We start from the raw sequence: 23,208 nt of genomic DNA, 5'->3' as shown, positions 1-23,208 counted from the left end.
TGGGATAGGATAAAGTAATCCTTCTAACCCCCCCCTTAAAAGATTTAGATGCACTATTGTAAAGTGGTTGTTCCACTGGATATTATAAGGTGAATGCACCAATTTGTAAGTCGCTCTGGATAAGAGCGTCTGCTAAATGACTTAAATGTAAATGTAAAAATTGAAAAGGCCTGTGACCTAAAAAAAAAAAAAAAATTCCAGATGGATTTTCCTCGGGTTTTTGACTGCCATATCAGTTCTGTTATACTCACAGACATCATTTGAACAGTGTTAGAAACTTCTGAGTATTTTCTATCCAATGCTACCAATTACATGCATATCCTAGCTTCTGGGCCTGAGTAACAGGCAGTTTACTTTGGGCACGTCAGTCATCCGGAAATTCAGGATGCTGCCCCTAGCCCGAAGAGAGTATGAGAATTGGGTATTTTTTCCACCACTCCATCAGACTATTCTCAATTTAATATTGTCTTTACTAATATGCAAAACTAGTTTCGATTTAGAATGGCCCATTATGAAATGGGCAGGGACAGGGGGAAAAATATGTAATCTGTATGCACTGGAATAGTGCCTGGAGGCTGCGCGCTTTCCCGCCAGTCTACTTCGGTTTTATAGCTGAGCATTTGCTTAATAAGAGGTTAATATGAGCATCTGAGTAATTAATATAAGAACACTTATTTCAGTCCATGCGTCAACAATTGTTTGGGGAGCATGCTCTTGCTACGCAACAGGTGACAGTCCGCCAAACTCTGTATGTCATTGCTCCCCAACCTTGTTCCTGCACCTACCCCGTGCTTATTTTGGGAAACCAAGTGAAATCTGTTCGGGAACATCAATAGTAACATGTTTTCGCAAGGAAACATATTTCACTAAATTGTTGACAGCCCCTCAGCGCTCGAGAAAGGAATTAAGGAGGAAGAGGAGAAGGTGGAAACGCATGGTGGTGAGATATTCTTTATAGCTAAAGGTAATGTGTCAACTATTTCATTTTGAAAGTATATATTTTTTAACTATTACTAGGCTTTTCAAAGTCGTCCTCCACAGTCAATGAACCAACTGCATCACCTAGGGCTATACGTTCTCTCCCAGACTCGTGGATATACATTTTGGAGCGTAGCATAAGGTAACCAGTCCACCTAGTCTGCATTATAATACAGTCAACACTGGAATTAGTTTGATTTTGGAGTATAGGCTCGCTAGACCAAAAATGTACCAAATACATCTAAATCAGTTTTGTTTTATGTTTTTCTGCCATGCGTAATATAGTATATTGTATAAAGGCACTAAGATCATTTTAATTGTGGGGTTTTTTTCGGTCTTGGGTTCATAAAGCATACTTATGCATAAACTCTAATATGCGCATGGATGTTTTGAATTAATTATCGCCTTAGAAAGAACGCCCTGTCCATTTCGTTATGTTAGGTTTTGAAACAACATCCACAATGACAATGTTTTACATTCAGTTTCAACCTGCTGTGGAACTTCCTTCAAATTGATCATCACAGTTTTAAAAGCATGATACTGTTTTGATAAGTGTTTGATGTGATTTTTTATAGCATTTGCAATGATGTCAGAGTGGTTAGAGGGACAATAGAACCCTGAATACCAGGCCATTAGGACCTGATGGAGGGACAATAGAGCCCTGAGTACCAGGCCATTAGGACCTGATGGTAGTTAGCAAATTGGGTACTACCTAAGCATTCCAGAGTACAGACTCAATGGTCATGTGGAATTTTACTGCGGTCATGACTGCTGGTGTGGCGGTAATATAGTCACCATAACACCTCCATTTCCAAATTCTCGGTCAAGTGTAATGGTGTAGCGGTGAAGGAGAAATGCTCTGTTACATACTTGAGATGTGAACTGGACCACACATGACAGGTGAACTCTCTGTAGGTCATCAGGACCCTGGCAACATCTCTGATACAGTGCCACTGTGACTATGCCTGTATCTCATGGTTCAGTGGCATAACAAAAAATCTTTAGGACAAAGGCCCAAAACAAATTGATGAGAATTATACTCAAGCTCAGCCCTAGGATGCACATTGGTCCTAAGAATTTTAGGGAACTTAACTGGCTTCCAGTTGATCTCTGGGTGGTGCAGATTAACTATTGATGGTTTTTCAAGTTACACATGACCTTATCTGATTATTTCAATTTCATTATAGACTCTCATAGCCATCACACCAGAGTTAGTGTTGCCAGTATCCGACCGCTGTGCTATAGGAGCATTTCTGGAAAAAAACTCTTTCCTTACAACGGTACAGAGGAATGGAATGGTGTACCAAACCATATAAAATCCATCACTATGCTAGGGAGTTTTAAGATAAACCTAAAGAAATGGGTTATGGGCAAAATGCTTTAAAACTGCATAGGCTAAAAGAAAGTATAATTGTATCAATGAACATTACTTGGTCATCTACTTTATTCCTTCACCCGTTTCCTCCCTATTGATGACATGTATTTGAGATGTGTTTTATTTTCATGTTATAATCCTGTCTATATTTTGTTTTCATGTCTTTTCAAGAGGACCACAGTGGAAATATGTTATGAAACTTTTTTTTGTGTGATCCTTGATTATTTGAATGGCATTGTACAGTATCCACACGTGTGGTTGTATTGTGTTTAAAAAGGTCAAATACATCAAATACCTTTTTGTTGATCACTCACTATATTTTGTCATTTTGATACAGTAAAGGTACAGATTACCTCATTAAATACCATGTATCAAAAAGACTATCCTGAACAAAGACCTTAGTGTCTAAACATAAAAACAGAAGTGTGTGCCTAGGTTTTGATATTCAGCTTCAAATGGCAGCTTGTGAAATGTAGTAAATTGGTTTCCTTCCCTCTCAATTCGATGTAGCACAAGGTACATGAGAGGGGGGTTTGGTAGTAAATTACAGCACTTTCCTCCCCTGAAGGTAGTGGACTTGCGTTGGTAAATTATTGGGCCAGGAGCTGACATAAAACATTATTCAAATCATGCTTATCCCCAGACCGCTAAAATCTGTTATTTAGCTGCGACATGAGCGAGTTCAAAGAGTAATAACACAGGCACACAGAGGGTTTGGCCAATGTTTGTGTTGTCATATCAAGACTCTGGTGGGAGTTCCCTCAAGACCCTTGCAAGGTGCTCTTATTGCTGTCCGCTTATTAATCAAATATTTGACATGGAGCTGGTCCAGATTTGAGACAATGAAAAATAACTTTCTCTAGCTAACAACACACACACACACCACACACACAACATTTTCTCTACTCTTCCTGTGTACATTTTGGAGAATAGTTGGTTTCGACATCAGCTGAGGGGTATCTTACGAAGCAGGTTTGAGGCGTTAACGAGGTAACTTTGGTCAAATATGGCAATGAATCCTTCAGAAGTAACTCCACTTACCCTGAATGAAATGACTGAGGCGCGAGTTGAGCACCAACGAAATCAGATTCCCTCCCCTTCATTTGAGGAAGACGACTGATTAAATATTGTATTAATCAAATGTTTGTGCATTAAATAGTAGTAATGTTAAAATATATTGATAGAAGTGGGAAAAATAGGAGCTTGTGCATTGATAAGCACACCAAAGACTACATTAATGATGCGTAATAAAATAAAGACGACATTAACGATAATTCATAAAATAAAGACGGCACTTCTAAAAGCCTCTTTCACACCATAGCCTGCTGAATTTGCAAGCTACATTTTCTTTCATTTTGATTTCGGCACAAAGAAAAATGTGGCATTGACTTGCCCATGGATTGATGGTTCAGCATTGTAGCAATGAATAGTTTGGCGTCCCACTAGCCACGTGCGACATGCACACACAGTTACAAGCCTGCTCGAGTTAGCGGTACGCGGATGAGCAATGTCCACCGTTAGTAGTATGGATGAAGCCCGAGCTGGAATGTGAAGCTAAATGAAACTGGTTAGCTTTAGAAAACCCTGAGTAGATCAAGCTTGCTTTGCAGGATGCCCCTCTGGTGTCTAAGCCTACGGATTTCTCAAGATGACAAAACATTTGAATTACCATACTGCTTATTCTACTTTCTCTCTAAATAATAAGGTCAACTAAAGTTAATATCAACAGGAAAAAGGCTCATGCATAGAATGGGGTATGGTCCTCAACAATGCACATGGTACTGTAAGTACTGAAGGGATCACAGTCAAATCCCCAACAGATGACAATCTCTAAATGGTGATTCCCCCAGCTGCCTGTGAAATGCTCTGGAATGCTTGAGTAATGTGGTTCTGCCATAGCCTAATATGTCATCATCACAGGACATTCACATCCAACAGTCAGAACCAATGGTTTGTTTGCGTTCAAAAGCACCACTGTTATTCAAGTTACCCTTTCCAAATGTAATATGATTTTTTTTAAATGGTTGCATGTAGGATTGTATTTTGGTTTATTAAGGACAGCAGCGCTTTAAGAGTAAGAAAAAAAATGCATTTTATGTCAGAATAAAGAAAATGGGAGGCCAAGTGTAAAGACTTTCCACTGTTGCAAAAAAATAAAATCTGAAACAAAGCACATACTCCACAACATACTGTACTACACTGCATTTCAGTACTCATGAAGAATGCTGCTATCTATTCACACGTCTCTTCCTTTGTGGGCTGCTTTTATGAAGAAGACAGTGGGGCTTTGGGTCAGGTTTGAAGGATTCCCCCCATGTGTCATCCTCCCTCGCAGTTTGGGACAGAAGGAGAAAACAATAGCATTGTGGCTGTAAACAGGCTGGCCACATTCCAAACAGTACACTATTCCCTTTATAGTGCACTATATAGGGAATAGGGTGTCATTTGGGACGTACCCGCTGTCCACGAATCTGTCATCAGCTATCTGGGAAACAACAACAAAAAAGGCTTTGTTGCCATTGCAGTAAAGAACCAGTGTCTCGGTGCTGAGTGAATACTTATTGATAACTATTGGAATGTATGTTCGGCTGCATCCCAGCCATGCTTGTGAACATAGCTGGGATGCACTCTACATGCTGGCTAGGGCCTAACCCCAGAGGGATGTTTCATGAATGAGATCACTGCCTTTTTTTTAGAATGACCCCCTTTGTACTGGTGCTGTTAGGGGGCAATGAATAAATCAAATGTGGGATATACAATCCAGTCAACAATAAACTGGAGCCAATGATTATCTTTGTCTCTCCCTGGGGTTGCTGACAGCGCAGGGATGGATGGGGGCTGGGAATGCACAGTGCAATGACCATCCTGGGAAAGCCCATTCGCCCATACGTCCGTGGCTAACTTGCTCTACTATAAACAACATGCAAGGGTTACTCCATACCAAATGTATTTCCATAACAGCAGCTTACTAATAACTATTAAGGGCAATCCACGCCCGCCATTGACCAAGCCTGCCGTTGTCATAGAAACATCCAATAAAGGAGGCTGTGAGTGTGGATCTGTGGAGAATTCAGCCTAAACCTGGCGGTCATAGTTACAATATATTTATGTCTCTATTGGTTGTTTGTGTTGACCTTCACATTAATGAGACAGAAACAGAAAAGGCAACAGCACTATCAAACAACTGCCCTGATTCATGTGCCACGTCTGTAAACTGACTGTCTAGCTATACCGAGGCTTGATATATTTCTATGGAATTGCCCGAGTTTAGGGCATTATCTGAAGATTTCAAATAAGTTACCTCTTAGAATGTAACACATTTTGTTGTGTTAAAGCCTGAATTCAAAATTGATTAAATAGATTTTTTTCTCACCCATCTACACAGTACTCCATAATGACAAAGTGATAGCATGTTTTTAGACAATTTTGCACATGTATTGAAAATAAAATACAGAAATATCTAATTTACGTAAGTATTCACAACCCTGAATCAATACTTTGTAGAAGCACCTTTGGCATCGATTACAGCTGGGAGTCTTTATGGGTGAGTCTCGAAGAGCTTTCTACACCTGAATTGTGCAACATTGGCCCATTATTATTTTCAAAATTCTTCAAGCTCTGTAACATTGGTTGTTGATCATTGCTAGACAACCATTTTTAGGTCTTGCCATAGATTTTCAAGTAGATTTAAGTCAAAACTAACTCGGCCACTCAGGAACATTCACTGTAGATTTGGCCTTGTGTTTTAGGTCACTGTCTTGCTGAAAGGTGAAGTAATCTCCCAGTGTCTGGTGGAAAGCAGGCTGAATCAGGTTTCCTCTAGGATTTTGCCTGTGCTGAACTCCCCAGTCCCTAACGATTACAAGCATACCGATAACATGATGCAGCCACCACTATGCTTGAAAATATGAAGAGTGGTACTCAGTAATGTGTTGTATAGGATTTGCCCCAAACATAACACTTTGTTATTAGGACAAAAAGTTAATTGTTTAGCCACATGTTTTGCAGTTTTGCTTTAATGCTTTGTTGCAAACAGAAGACATGTTTTGGAATATTTGTATTCTGTACAGGCTTCCTGCTTTTCACTCTGTCAACTAGGTTAGTATTGTGGAGTAACTACAATGTTGTTGATATATCCTCAGTTCTCTCCTATCACAGCCATTAAACTCTGTAACTGTTTTTTTGTCAGCATTGGCCTCATGGTGAAATCCCCGAGCGGATTCTTTTCTCTCCGGCAAGTTAGGAAGGACGCATGTATATTTGTAGTGACCATCCAAAGTGTAATTCATAACTTCACCATGCTCAAAGGGATATTCAATGTCTGCTTTTTATTTATTTTTACCCATCTACCAATAGGTTCCCTCCTTTGCGAGGCATTGTAAACCCTCCCTCGTCTTTGTGGTTGAATCTGTTTTTGAAATTCACTGCTCAACTGAGGGATATTACAGATGTTTGGGGTAAAGAGATGAAGTAGTCATTCAAAAATCATGTTAAACACTATTATTACCCAGTCCGTGCAACTTATTTTTGCTCCTGAACTTATTTAGGCTTGCCATAACAAAAGGATTGATTACCTATTGACTCAGACATTTCAGCATTTCATTTTTAATTAATTGGTATAAATTTCGAAAACATAATTCCGCTTTGACATTATGGGGTATTGTGTGTAGTCCAGTGACCAAAAAATCTACATTTAATAAAACATTTATTCAGACTGTAACACAACAAAATGTTGAAAAAGTTAAGGAGTGAATACTTTCTGAAGGCAATTACATTTGACATTTTTTGCTTTTTATTCTATTATTTATTTTATTGTACTATTGTATATATTTTTGCTGGATACAGTATGTTTTTACAGTATGTTTGCTCCCATGATTCTCTGTTCTGTTTCATTTCAGTTAAACATTGAGTCTGTTATTTGTCAATACTTCCGAGTTAAGTTATTTGTCTCAGGCCTACAACACCTGTACAAATATTATATCCTCCAAACCACGGCTTCTCTGGCGTTATCACTTAATTAATACACAGCTTCAACTGCATGTCTTCTGTGTTGTCTTCTCTCTCCAATCCTCCCTGCTAGCTATCTGGTTGTCTCACCAAGCTATCTTAAGATGAAGGCACTAATTGTAAGTTGCTCTGGATAAGAGCGTCTGCTGAAAGACTAAAATGTAGAATGTAATTACCCCTGAGGTTCTACACAGTAGGGTCTCAGCCGGGTGGAATCAAGCATGAGTGCATCCCATGGTTGCCATAGAAACCCCGTAAGCCACCAACAGCTATGGGACCGGGGAACTTAGGCTCGCTGTATATGGACACAGAGTTAAAACTCCAGCTCAAACGGCAGCACAACACAGTTGACAATAAATTAATTATTGAAATAGTGTTTTGCGTCTCCATGTATAAAGGATCCCTGCTCATCTGCGTGAATGTGCCTTGGCATGCTGCAAGGAGGCATGAGGACTGCAGATGTGGCCAGGGCAATAAATTGCAATATCCGTACCGTGAGACGCCTAAGACAGAGCTACAGGGAGACAGGACGGACAGCTGATCGTCCTCGCAGTGGCAGACCACGTGTAACAACACCTGCACAGGATCGGGACATCCGAACATCAAACCTGCGGGACAGGTACAGGATGGCAACAACAACTGCCCGACTTACACCAGCAACACACAATCCCTCCATCAGTGCTCAGACTGTCCCCAATAGGCTGAGAGAGGCTGGACTGAGGGCTTGTAGGCCTGATGTCCTCGCCAGACATCACCGGCAACAACGTCGCCTATGGGCACAAACCCACCGGCGCTGGACTAGACAGGACTGGCAAAAAGTTGCGGTTTTGTCTCACCAGGGGTGATGGTCGGATTTGCGTTTATGGTCGAAGGAATGAGCGTTACAACGAGGCCTGTACTCTGGAGAGGGATCAATTTGGAGGTGGAGGGTCTGTCATGGCCTGGGGCGGTGTGTCACAGCATCATCGGACTGAGCTTGTTGTCATTGCAGGCAATCTCAACGCTGTGCGTTACAGGGAAGACATCCTCCTCCCTCATGTGGTACCCTTCCTGCAGGCTCATCCTGACATGACCCTCCAACATGACAATGCCACCAGCCATACTGCTCGTTCTGTGCATGATTTCCTGCAAGACAGGAATGTCAGTGTTCTGCCATGGCCAGCGAAGAGCCCGGATCTCAATCCCATTAAGCACGTCTGGGACCTGTTGGATCTTAGGGTGAGGGCTAGGGCCATTCCTCCCAGAAATGTGGGGTAACATCTCACAGCAAAAACTGGCAAATCTGGTGCAGTCCTCGAGGAGGAGATCCACTGCAGTACTTAATGCAGCTGGTGGCCACACCAGATACTGACTGTTACTTTTGATTTTGACCCCCCCCCCCTTTGTTCAGGGACACATTATTCCATTTCTGTCTATGGAACTTGTTCAGTTTATGTCTGTTGTTGAATCTTATGTTCATACAAATATTGACACATGTTAAGTTTGCTGAAAATAAACTCAGTTCACAGTGAGAGGACACTTCTTTTTTTGCTGAGTTTATGTGTATGTGACCAATAAAATTTGATTTGATTTGGCATCCACCAAATCCAGATCCGTCCGTCGGACTGCCAGATGGTGAAGCGTGATTCGTCACTCCAGAGAACACATTTCCACTGCTTCAGAGTCCATAAGCGGCGAGCTTTATATCACTCTATCCCACACTTGGCATTGCGTATTGATATCTTAGGCTTGTGAGCGGCTGCTCGGCTATGGAAAACCATTTCATGAAGCTCCCAACGAACAGTTCTTGTGCTAACGTTGCTTCCAGATGCAGTTTGGAACTCAAGTGAGTGTTGCAACCGAGGATGATGATTTTTATGCGGTGCGCGCTTCAGCACTCGGCGGTGCGGTTCTGTGAGCTTGTGTGGCCTACCACTTCGCGGCTGAGCCGTTGTTGGTCCTAGATTGTTGTTGCTCCACTTCACAATAACAGCACTTACAGTTGACCGGGGCAGCTCTAGCAGGGCAGAAATTTGACGAACTGAGTTGTTGGAAAGGTGGCATCCTATGATGGTGCCACATTGAAAGTCACTGAGCTCTTCAGTACAGACCATTCTACTGTCAATGTTTGTCTATGGAGATTGCATGGCTGTTTGCTCGATTTTATACACCTGTCAGCAACGGGTGTGGCTGAAATAGCCAAATCCACTAATTTGAAAGGGTGTCCACATAGGTTTATTGCACACTAAAAAGTGTCATATTGACACAGCATGTCATTTTTTCCTGGATTTACCTCCAATAATGTGAACTTTTCTGTCTACGGTCCAAATCAATGTAATCTCAGTCATAGCTGCTCCATGCACATGTTCCCTGAGTGCCAGCTGCTACCGACACTATCACAGTCAATCTTTCATTTAGAAACAGGGTTATAAATCTGTCAGGACGAATAAGACTGCTGGTATTTACAGGGGAATCACACAGATAAGCCTATCACATGGACACCTTATGAATTGGACTGAGTCCCAAATGGCACCCTATTCCTTATATAGTGGAATACAGCAGACAACCTACAATGAACAGTTGATCATACTTTAGGATATGGGACGTCTAATGTCTTACTAATATTTTTTACAAGCTATTTGACCATGGCTTCATGAATATGTATCTATATGAATATGTATGCAAAACATAAGATACTGTAGTGGATTTCTGACATGCTGTTATTGTTACTGCAATGGTTCTGTATCACAATCAGAAATTAACGTTTATATTTCTGCAGAAAAAAGTATGTGCTAAAACAATTATTTTGTATTAGCCCAGGTATTCAATGTGACCTGGAAATAAAATAGCATTCTGTCTGCCTTTTGATTTTTTTTTTGGGGGGGGGGGGATTTTCTCTACTAATGCAAATAAAAATCCCAAATAAATGTGTTCTTTCATCAAAGCAATATGTAAATGTTGACACTCCAAGGATATGGTTCCTTGAGGAATGCAAGCAAAGCCAAGTTGGTTTCATCAGTACTGTGCCTTTATGGAAGCAGCAAGCGTCGCTGCAGAGAACGAACTGTTTGTTGTTCTTGTGGAAGAGAAATGTATGCCTTTAATTAAGAACAGGGTGTGTGTGGCCTCGCAGGAATGCTACTATAGCTATAGCGCTACTCACCCCAGAGCTGTATGCTAGAGGGCTTCATGCAGCAGGAGTTAAAGGGGCAATCTGGGATTCAAACAACAACAGAGCAGGCACCCCGCTACTTTTTTAGGTAAAAAGCTGAGGGATGGTGCTGGAGCAATGTAACCACTCTCAAACTCATAAACAGAACTAGTTTTAACCATGTTTTAAAGCTAGGTTATACAGTGTTTGTTTACAATTACATTGTTTACAAGCAATGGTGTCAAACAATCTTATATGTTTTGTTCTGATTAGGTAAAACAGTTGAGCTAAGCTCAAATCAAAAATCGAATCAAATTTTATTTGTCACATGTGCCGAATACAACAGGAGTAGACCTTACAGTGAAATGCTTACTTACAAGCCCTTAAATGGAACACTAGTCACTTAAGAAACGCCACTTTAAGAATGTTTACATATTTGATTTGATTTTTATTTCACATTTATTTAACCAGGTAGGCTAGTTGAGAACAAGTTCTCATTTCCAACTGCGACCTGGCCAAGATAAAGCATAGCAATTTGACATATACAACAACACAGAGTTACACATGGAATAAACAAAACATACAGTCAATAATACAGTAGAACAAAAGAAAACAAAAAGTCTACATACAGTGAGTGCAAATGAGGTTAGTTAAGGCAATAAATAGGCCATGGTGGTGAAGTAATTACAATATAGCAATTAAACACTGGAATGGTAGATGTGCAGAAGAGTAGAGATACTGGGGTGCAAAGGATCAAGATAAATAAATAAATACAGTATGGGGATGAGGTAGGAAGATAGATGGGCTGTTTACAGATGGGCTATGTACAGGTGCAGTGATCTGTGAGCTGCTCTGACAGCTGGTGCTTAAAGCTAGTGAGGGAGATATGAGTCTCCAGCTTCAGAGATTTTTGCAGTTCGTTCCAGTCATTGGCAGCAGAGAACTGGAAGGAAAGACGACCAAAGGAGGAATTAGCTTTGGGGGTGACCAGTGAGATATGCCTGCTGTAGCGCGTGCTACGAGTGGGTGCTGCTATGGTGACCAGTGAGCTGAGATAAGGCAGGGCTTTACCTAGCAGAGACTTGTAGATAACCTGTAGCAAGTGGGTTTGGCGACGAGTATGAAGCGAGGGCCAACCAACGAGAGCGTACAGGTCGCAATGGTGGGTAGTGTATGGGACTTTGGTGACAAAACGGATGGCACTGTGATAGACTGCATCCAGTTTGTTGAGTAGAGTGTTGGAGGCTATTTTATAGATGACATCACCGAAGTCGAGGATCGGTAGGATGGTCAGTTTTACGAAGGTATGTTTGGCAGCATGAGTGAAGGATTTTTTGTTGCGCTATAGGAAGCCGATTCTAGATTTCATTTTGGATTGGAGATGCTTAATGTGAGTCTGGAAGGAGAGTTTACAGTCTAACCAGACACCCAGGTATTTGTAGTTGTCCACATATTCTAAGTCAGAAGGTGCGAGCAGGTGCGGGCAGCGATCGGTTGAAGAGCATGCATTTAGTTTTACTTGCGTTTAAGAGCAGTTGGAGGCCACGGAAGGAGAGTTGTATGGCATTGAAGCTCGTCTGGAGGTTAGTTAACACAGTGTCCAAAGAGGGGCCAGAAGTATACAGAATGGTGTCGTCTGCGTAGAGGTGGATCAGAGAATCACCAGCAGCAAGAGCGACATCATTGATGTATACAGAGAAGAGAGTCGGCCCGAGAATTGAACCCTGTGGCACACCCATAGAAACTGCCAGAGGTCCAGACAACAGGCCCTCCGATTTGACACACTGAACTCTATCAGAGAAGTAGTTGGTTAACCAGGCGAGGCAATCATTTGAGAAACCAAGGCTGTCGAGTCTGCCAATAAGAATGTGGTGATTGATAGAGTCGAAAGCCTTGGCCAGGTTGATGAAAACGGCTGCACAGTAATGTCTCTTATCGATGGCGGTTATGATGTCGTTTAGGACCTTGAGCGTGGCTGAGGTGCACCCATGACCAGCTCTGAGACCAGATTGCATAGCAGAGAAGGTACGGTGGCATTCGAAATGGTCGGTAATCTGTTTGTTAACTTGGCTTTCGAAGACCTTAGAAAGACAGGGTAGGATAGATATAGGTCTGTAGCAGTCTGGGTCTAGAGTGTCACCCCCTTTGAAGAGGGGGATGACCGCAGCAGCTTTCCAATCTTTGGGAATCTCAGACGATACGAAAGAGAGTTTGAACAGGCTAGTAATAGGGGTTGCAACAATTTTGGCAGATAATTTTAGAAACAGAGGGTCCAGATTGTCTAGCCCGGCTGATTTGTAGGGGTTCAGATTTTGCAGCTCTTTCAGAATATCAGCTATCTGGTTTTGGGTGAAGGAGAAATGGTGGGGGCTTTGGCGGGTTGCTGTGGAGGGTGCGGGGCAGTTGACCGGGGTAGGGGTAGCCAGGTGGAAAGCATGGCCAGCCGTAGAGTAATGCTAATTGAAATTCTCAATTATAGTGGATTTATCGGTGGTAACAGTGTTTCCTAGCCTCAGAGCAGTGGGCAGCTGGGAGGAGGTGCTCTTACTCTTGTGTGAGATTGAGGGCATCAAGCTTAGATTGTAGGATGGCCGGGGTATTAAGCATGTCCCAGTTTAGGTCACCGAGTAGCACGAGCTCAGAAGATAGATGCGGGGCAATCAATTCACATATGGTATGGAGGGCACAGCTGGGGGCAGAGGGAGGTCTATAGCAAGCGGCAACAGTGAGATACTTGTTTCTGGAAAGGTGAATTTTTAGAAGTAGAAGCTCGAATTGTTTGGGTACAGACTTGGATAGTAATACAGAACTCTGCAGGCTATCTTTGCAGTAGATTGCAACACTGCCCCCTTTGGCAGTTCTATCTTGGCGGAAAATGTTATAGTTAGCGATGGAGATTTCAGGGTTTTTGGTGGTTTTCCTAAGCCAAGATTCAGACATGGCTAAGACATCCGGGTGGCAGAGTGTGCTAAAGCAGTGAGTAAAACAAACTTAGGGAGTAGGCTTTTAATGTTAACATGCATGAAACCAAGGCTTTTACGGTTACAGAAGTCAACAAATGAGAGCACCTGGGGAGTGGGAGTGGAGCTAGGCATTGCAGGACCTGGATTAACCTCCACATCACCAGAGGAGCAGAGGAGAAGTAGGATAAGGGTACGGCTAAAGGCTATACGAACTGGCCGTCTAGCACGTTCGGGAACAGAGAGTCAAAGGAGCAGGTTTCTGGGCACGATAGCATAGATTCAAGGCATAGTGTACAGACAAAGGTAAGGTAGGATGTGAGTACATTGGAGGTAAACCTAGGCATTGAGTAATGATGAGAGAGATATAGTCTCTAGAGACGTTTAAACCAGGTGATGTCATCGCATATGTAGGAGGTGGAACAACATGGTTGGTTAAGGCATATTGAGCAGGGCTAGAGGCTCTACAGTGAAATAAGACAGTAATCACTAACCAGGACAGTAATGGACGAGGCATATTGATATTAGAGAGAGGCATGCGTAGCCAAGTGAACATATGGGTCCAGTGAGTGGTTGGGCTGACTGAGGACACGGCGATTCAGACAGTTAGCAGGCCGATGCTAACAAGCTAACAGTTAGTAGGCCGGGGCTAAACAAGCTAGCAGTTAGCAGACCGGGGCTGGCAAGCTAGCAGTTAGCAGACCGGGTTAGCAAGCAAGCAGTTGGCAGACCGGGGCTAGCAGTTAACAGACGGCAGACCGGGGCTAGCAGTTAGCAGACCGGGGCTAGCAAGCTAGTATATCTTGCATTACTCATCTCATATGTATATACTGTATACTGTATCCTCCACTATCTATTCTATACTATCTATTCAATCTTAGCCGCTCTGTCACTGCTCATCCATATCTTTTTATATTTATATATTCCTATCCCATTCCTTTACTAGATTATGTGTATTAGGTTTTGTTGTGGAATTATTGATATTACCTGTTAGACACTGCTGCACTGTCGGATCTAGAAGCATAAGCATTTTGCTACACTCGCAATAACATCTGCTTACCATGTGCATGTGACCAATAAAATGAGATTTTATTTGATTTTATGTTATTCAGGCCTGTGGCTTTCTGTTTGTCAATATCTTTAAGGATCTTTGCAACATCTGAAGTTGAAACCGGTGAAAACGCAAACTGTCCTTTGGAGATGGCCTTGGCAAAATAAAACTTTTTAATATGATGGTTTCCAAAGATGCCAGAACATTCTGTGAGTTGGTTGCTGGCAAAGGTGGTGAAAGGCTCATTAAAATTATCAGCCACCTGTGCCCTGTCAAAAGTTAGAGTGTATTGATGTTCTGTCCAATGCTGTTTGACTTTGTTTTTTGTTTGTTGCAGCTGCCAGAGCTCCCTGGGCTCGGTCTTATTGTCCTGGATCTTGTTCTTATAGAAAGACTGTTTCGCTTCGTCAACCAGCCTTTGAATTGTATTCCTTAGGTGTTTTTTATTGAGTGAAGTAATCTGGCAAGTCTTTTAGAGCATTGCTTCTCATGATGGAATGAAAGATTTCCCTAGTAATCCAGGGTTCTGTCCTTTGTCTGATCCTCATCAGCTTGTCCACGGTACTGAGAAGTTTACATTGGAAGAGATCCCATACTATATCAACATCCTCACAACATCCAACATCATCATCAGACCAGTCTACCTGTCCTAGCAGTTCAGTAAATTGGTCTTTGTCATAGTTTTTGAGGGATTTGGTCCTGATGGTATTGTGACAATTTACCCGTTTTTTTGTATCACTTTCCTAGTGCTGTGTATTAAGAAATGGTCTCTAATTCCATATGCAATTACACCACTTTGGGATATTTTGTGATTATCGGATACCATAATGAGATTAATGGCAGTCTGACTGGTGTCAGATTCTTGAAAGCTTATCAACTGAGTCAAACAAAGTTTTGAAAAAGCTAGACAAGGCCTTATACAGGGGGCAGCTCAGGTTCAGTACATCAGTATTTACATCACCCAGTAGAATCACTTCAGAGTTTAGAAAGTCACAGTAGGCAGTACACATATTTTCAAGAATCTCATTAAAGTCACTCTGGTCTGGAGGTCTATAGGCTACAGAGCGCCTACCAAGATTGGCTCGCTCTTAGGTAATAATATGTCCAGCCAACCTGCTTCCATGCTGTCATGGTTGAAATCAGTTCTTATTTTAAAACCAATGTCTGTTCTGACAGATGCACACACCACCTCCTCTCTGATTTCTGTCCTTTCAGGTAATTAGGAAGTTTTCAATTTATTTGAAGGAAGGATCTAACCAAGTCTCTGTGAAACATAAAACCCCTGCAATACTCTTTCTGGTAAGCAAGCGAATTTAATCTATTTTTGGGAGTATACTGGATACATTAAGATGTAAACAATGCACATCTCTCAAGGTGAGGGGCTTGAAAGAGTCTACCTCAGGAAGATTTGTTTGGGTCACTTGGTTGAGTTCTCCCCCTGAGTTTTCCTCTTCAACAAGGAGACTGCCGACTCAATTGAATGGTCCATCGTCCACTCTCCCAAAATGGGTTCAGCCCGGTCCATCTCCAAGCTGGGTTGGGCCTCCGCCTCGGATGGTGGAGCCACCCCCTCCACCTGGCACCTGCCGGCGTTGGTAGGCTGCCGACGCATTGATGGAATGTTGCAGCGAGTCTCTTGAGTCTCTGCCTCACTCCCCCTCTTCTCCCTCGCTTCCTGAGCTGTTCTGGTGTGGCTTGACTATTTCCAGCATCCCCTCCAGTCCTGGTGGGAAGTAGTACTGTCTTAAAAGAAGCAGGCTCTCCAGTGTGTATCGGTGTCTAGTTGCATCTTTTGTTCCCATGGTTAGCACAGGTGAGATGAACATCAAAAGCAGCAGAAATGCAGCTAAAAGTCCCCTGATCGAGAAAACACACACCCAGCAGCCGAAGCAACCATTCTAATGCAATTCACAGAAAACTGCAAGCATGAAAAACCCCACGGTCCTTGGCCCCAGGAGATGAGATGATCCAGGAAGATGTAGGAACATCTAGGCTGATATTTAAAATCCAAACAACTAGCTAGTTGATCGGCGAAGTAGTTTGGAAAAGTAGTCAAATATCCAAACCAATTCAATGTTGTTGATGAAAAAAACAAGACATTTCTGTATTCTATACTTGAATAGACCAATGACAAAATTCTTTTAGGAAGTAACATTTTACTTATAAATATCCTTAAAGTATGAAGTATGTTCCTTTCATTAGCATCAGTTTTTCTTGTAAAACTATGATATGCTATTAAAAATGAACAGATAACACACCATAATATTCACATACATATATTCACATACACATACACGTGCAAAATGTCAGCTGACATGAAAACAGAGCATGTGATAGGGTTGAAGAGTGTTACAGTAAACTATGGCATAGAAAATAAATGGAGCTGCAAGAGATGCTCTGGCATTGCTGTTACATAATTAGGATGTCAAGCTCAGGACCCAGGGGACAAAAATAGTGCTGTCGCCTCGCTTAGGGGGGTAGAAGCCTAATATAACACAGGGCTAACAGTGTCAGTCAGGCCTGGGTGGAATTTCTCAAGTCAGAAGCAGTTTAGAGACTTCAAATCCCTGATAACGCAGCACTTTGCTGACACGACACAAAGCACGAATAGTGCTGATCACTTAGTATGGAGACAACATTCACAGGTTAAGTTGTAACTGTAAGAAATGAAAATTATAGAAGCATCTGTTAGGGGGTTGTTCCTTTATTTATTATAGGCCGCAATCTTCAGATGACCAAATTTGACATTTGGTAAACATTAGGCGACCTTAAAAAACTATTGAGATAGTATTGTAAAAACAATAGTCTTTCCTGCTTTTTATCTGAGTTGTGTTCACTCGCAATTTTCCTCAGCATTTCATCATTTACGAACGAATCGTATCAACAATGAATGAAGATACAAGGCCAGGAAAACCATGTCTTCTTTTATCCACTGACAGAGCAGACATTGATAGAGTTGTCTTTCCTCTTGATTAAGCATGACCCATTTTGTGTTACACACTTTCAATAGAGAAATCTGTCAAGCTGAGGCCTCAGATAAGACATGGATCGTCACAGCCTTCTAATCGTCCCTTTGTGATGCAATTCCCTGCTACTCACACAGTTCAAAATCACTGTCAATCAAAAACCAAAGCAAAGCACTGTCAGAGGGAAGCACAGTCACTATGGAATTATCACACAAAACAAATGATATCTCTCGAGTAGTCACTCAAAGAAATCCAGAATTGAGTCTCGTCTTTATCTGTTTGATATTCAGTCAAGGTATCCTCTTATGCGTTCATAAAATATTTGTATAATTCTGGTATTAAAAGAACAGAGTTCATTCAAATGTCATAGTTTAGTACTGTGCACTTCCCTCCTTGTATCCATACTTACAATCTGCATTTTACTGTACCATGTGCCATGGTTACTTAGGTTAAAATTAGGATGTTGCACTATACATACCCTGTGACATAATAGGGGTTTCCATTTTCAGACCTCTATGAGACACACATACAGAAAGGCTGACTATACATGCATCCCAAATGGCACCCTATTCCCTATATAGTGCACTACTTTTGACCAAGACCCACACTATCTAGGGAATAGGGTACCACACAGCCTACAGTACATACTTTACCTTGATGGTGACCAGAGGTGTAAAGCTCATAAACTGCCAAGCACTGAGACCTCCATCGTACTGCACTTGTCAGATAGTTAACATTGCTACTCTTTTGATTAAGTTCGCAACACGACTCCGTAGACACTGAGCGTGCAAAACATTAGGAACAATATTTAAGTGCCTTTGAACGGGGTATGGTAGTAGGTTCCAGGTGCACCGGTTTGAGTGTTACAAGAACTGTAACGCTGCTGGGTTTTTCACCCTTAACAGTTTCCCGTGTGTATCAAGAATGGTCCACCACCCAAAGGACATCCAGCCAACTTAACACAACTGTGGGAAGAATTGGAGTTCACATGGGCCAGCATCCCTATGGAACACTTTTGAAACCTTGTAGAGTCCATGCCCCGATGAATTGAGGCTGTTCTGAGGGCAAATGGGGGTGCAACTCACACTGTAAATGGGGGTGCAACTCACACTGTAAATGGGGGTGCAACTCACACTGTAAAAGGGGGTGCAACTCACACTGCAAAAGGGGGTGCTTCTCACACCGCATGCAGGGCAGCCTTTCAAAAGCCTGTTCAAATAACAGTATGTTTATATAGTAGGTTATGTTTTGTGTTCTGGTACCCACTGCCGGCTTTCCCATTCCTCCTCCATTGTGAGTGTCAAATCACTCCGCCAGATGACGAATGAGTGTGCAAAAACCCACATTTATAAAATAATAACATGGGCGGGTAACACAACTCTCTCTATCTCAATGACTTATGTTGGCTGGCAGCCAAAGCGCACATTTGGCCAGTTACATAAAATACAGATAAGTTGGTATAATGCTAGACAGAGCCAAGGAGCTGCATATTATTGATGCTTAAAAGTGACACCATCATCATATACATACTAAACGTGGCTTGCGATCCAGACAATGTGATAGAGTAGGTTGTTATTTCAGGGTGGAGCCTCGATCGACGTCCAAGGTACACCCTATTCCCCATATAGTGCACAACTTTTGACGAGAGCCCTATGGACTATAAAGGGAATAGGGTGCCATTTGGTCTGGAACCTGGGAAATATAACGAAAAAAGGTGCATTCTTGATCTCCTTGCAAGCATAGACTGATTTGACACGGGTCATTAGCCTAAGAATGTTGAAAACAACCATAATAACTCTACAGTTGAGCCTAGCGAGCCAAATCAAATATATTATTTTATGAGAAATTCACTTCTCGGCATGGTTTTCTTTCAACAGTTAAGTGGAGAGTTGAGTCCTAGTATGTTGATACTGTGTGAATGAATCCTTTAATGGCCCTATATCGTGATTTATGGGGCCTTATTGGAATTCCTTTACAAGAGAGTACCTTAGATGAAAAGGATATATTTCTCAACAGAAGATTGTTTGCTGATAAGGCCTCTGTGAGAGAGAGATAGCGATCTGAAAGGCAAGGACTAGGAATCTTTGTTATGCCTAGGATTAAAAGAAATGCAGCCCTCAGTATTATGCAATACTAGATAGCTAAACGCTATCAAAGAGAAGAAGGTTTGACTAGGAGGCCTGTACCCATGAGTTAAAGGTAGTAAGGGACAAACAGAATCAGCATTCGTAGAAATATCAAACGTTTATGTAGTTTTAAGTTTATTAACCAGTGGTAATACTGTATGTCATATACACTATGAAACCATGACACGACTACATGTACATGTGATGGTTAGGGCTCAGATATTCTCCTGGTCAGGTCAGGAAAACCTTCTAGTGCTAGTTATGTTCTAGGACAGGGTTTACCTTTTTTTTTTTTAATTGTTTTTATTGTTGGACATAAAAGAACAGCAAATCAGCTCCCATGTGATTTTAATTTTGGAAATCTGTTCCAAAGTATACCAACACATAATAGAGAGGTACAGTACCAGTCAAAAATTTGGACACACCTACTCATTCAAGGGTTTTTCTTTATTTTTACTATGTTCTACATTATAAAATAATAGTGAAGACATCAAAACTATGAAATAACATATGGAATCATGTAGTTACCAAAAAATTGTTAAGCTTTCTGTCAATATCAGATATGTCTATGTCTTGGGAAATGTTCTTGTTACTTACAACCTCACGCTAATTGTATTAGCCTATGCTAGCTCAGCCTTCCCGTGGAAGGGACACCGATCCCGAAGTTTAAGAAAAAGTTTAAGAAAAACCCTGGGATGAGTAGGTGTGTCTGAACTTTTGACTGGTACTGTATATGTGATCGTATACAATTGAAAGCAAGGTTTGAAATGATTATGTTTTAGTCAAATTTTTTATCTGTTTGGGCTTCTTGCAGTCCCAAAAAATTGTTCATTATGTTCTGGCCCACTGACCATCCGCTCAATAAAGAATCGGCCCGCTGCTGAATTTAATTGATCTCTGATCTTGGATATTGCAGCTCTTTGTGAGGAGTACACTTGACTCTGAGAATGGACATGGTGGTTGTATTAAATCACATTAATTGGAATGACAACAGTTCCATGAGAAGACTTGTGGATATTGTAATTCCACTAGTCTTCCATTATCTGATCTTCCCTTATCCAATTACCCAAGCATTTCCTTTGTTTTTGTATTTTCTTTTATCTGTCTGACTCTTGCTTTTCAACTTTTCTAATTAACAGGCTTTTGTTCACATGCCTGTTCTTAGGCAAACCGTGCTGTTCCCAGTTAGTAGCATTTCCACCAACCACTTAAGCAGCCTTGGCTAGCATTTACTGAAAACACCATGTACACACAGGTTACGTTCCAAAATGACTTTTCAATCTAATTTCCTGCAACTTTACAGATTTTACCATGAGGTGGAAATAATATTTGGCAGTTTTAAAGCTAATTTTCTGCAATTCTGCACATTTAGCCATGCGGCGGAAATAACACTTTGCAGTTTGAAAGCTAGTTTCCTGCAATTCTACCCATTTTGCTATGTGGTAGAGATAAACATGTGCAGTTTTATGGTTCATTTCCTGCAATTCTACACATTTTGAGGTGAGAGTGACTAACAAAATCAATGAGCCCCCCCTGGAGTGCCCTGCATTTTCCATACCCCCACAGTTATCAACATCATTATTTCTATGAAACGTTTTTGCTAGAAGGTGTATATTCAGTGACACAAGTTATAGGTGGGGTACATTGCTCTCAATAATATATAATATATGCCATTTAGCAGACGCTTTTATCCAAAGAGACTTACAATCATGCCCGCATACATTTTACAAATGGGTGGTCCTGGGAATTAAACCCACTATCCTGGCGTTACAAGCGCCATGCTCTACCAACTGAGCTACATAGGCCTCAATAATAGGAATGCTGTGGTACAGACATAACATACACACCACCCACTGTGATTGCCCTTTAGGCCTTTAAGCTCTTTTAACTTGCACAACTTGTTCACCCAAAAGAGGAAAATCTCCTTTCAACGTGTATTTTTTATTTGGATCCTTATTAGCTTTTGTAGAAAGAGCAGCTACTCTTTCTGGGGTCCAAACCCCCACAAGACAAGTAACAAAACACTGATACACTGATAGACAATGACAGTCACACACATTTTCAATACGATATACAAACAACACAACAAAAGAATGATGTGTATGTTAGTGTGTCTGTGTGCGTGTGTTTGTGTGTGTGTCCCCTCACAGTCCCAGCCGTTCCATTAGATGTTGTTTAATGCATTTTTTGAAGGTAATTTAGCTGTTTGCTTGAGTATTTGGCAATGGAAGGGAGATCCATGCGATCATGGCTCTGTATAATACTCTGCGTTGCTGTGAATTCATTTTGGACTTGGGGACTGTGAAGAGACCCCCTAGTGGCATGTCCTGTGGGGTGTGTATGGGTGTCTGAGCTGAATGTTATTTGATTGTCACGTCCTGACCCTAGTAAGATGTCATTTTCTATAGTAGAGTAGGTCAGGGCGTGACCGGGGGTGTTTTGGGTTTTTCTATGTTTTCTATTTCTATGTTTTAGTTCTAGTTTTTCTATTTCTATGTTGGGGTTGTTTGGGTTGATCTCCAATTGGAGGCAGCTGATCCTCGTTGCCTCTGATTGGAGATCGTATTTAAGTAGGGGTTTTCTTCCTGGGTTTTTGTGGGTAGTTGTTTTCTGTTTAGTGTATGTCACCTGACGGAACTGGTTTTGGTCGTTTTGTTAAAGTATATTCATTAAAAGTAAATATGAGCACTATACACGCTGCGCCTTGGTCCCCTTTATACAACCCACGTTACATTGATTGTGCAGACAATCTGGAATTTTCATCACAGTACTATTTCTCATAAACATTTCTACAGAAGCATTTAATCTCTCGTCAACCCTCTACCAGGAAAGACTGACATGCATGTTGTTTATGTTAGTTCTGTATGTGCAGTTCAGGGCAAGGCAGGCTGCTCTGTTTTGAGCCAGCTGCAGCTTTGCTTGGTTTTCTTATGCCTGCACTTGACCATATTACCGAACAGTAATCAAGATGGGACAATATCAGAGCCTGAACAACTACTACAGTTGATTTTTGTGTAAAAAACACCAAACATCTTTTTATAACAGATATACTTGTACCCCTCTCCATCTTCATAACTTTGTGAGTATGACTTGACCATGATAATTGACCATCCAATGTTATACCTAGGAGTTTAACTTCCTCAACTTTCTCAATGGTCAAATCCGTTATACACAACTCCAGTTGAGGTTTAGGTCTTAGAGAATGTTTTGAACCAAATACAATGCTTTTAGTTTTAGATGCATTTAAGACCAGTTTATTTTTAATCGCCCATTCTCATAAAGACTGTAACTACCCAGGCTTACCCATATTAGGGAAGCCTGGTTCTCAACGGGCTCAGACTGGCCTTTGCCTAAGTCTGCCCCTGTATCTATAATCTATATTCAGGTTTCTAGTGCATTGTTTAGTTTGTGTACTGCTCAGAAGTCACTTACACTCTCACACTGTATAAAGAGTAACTCACCTTCCATCTATATTTTTGCCAACATTCCATCCACCTTGAAAGTTAATGGACTGACATTGACATTTGCCCAACTATATGTAGTGGAAAAGGAAACAATATAAACAACAACAGCCTGTTCTTGAAATGGAGGCTTAAGGACAAGCTGACTTCATTT

The sequence above is a fragment of the Salmo salar genome, chromosome 14 (assembly GCF_965601325.2).
Source record: "Salmo salar chromosome 14, fSalSal1, whole genome shotgun sequence".
In the NCBI taxonomy this organism is placed as follows: domain Eukaryota; kingdom Metazoa; phylum Chordata; class Actinopteri; order Salmoniformes; family Salmonidae; genus Salmo; species Salmo salar.
This window is presented reverse-complemented; position numbering follows the sequence as displayed.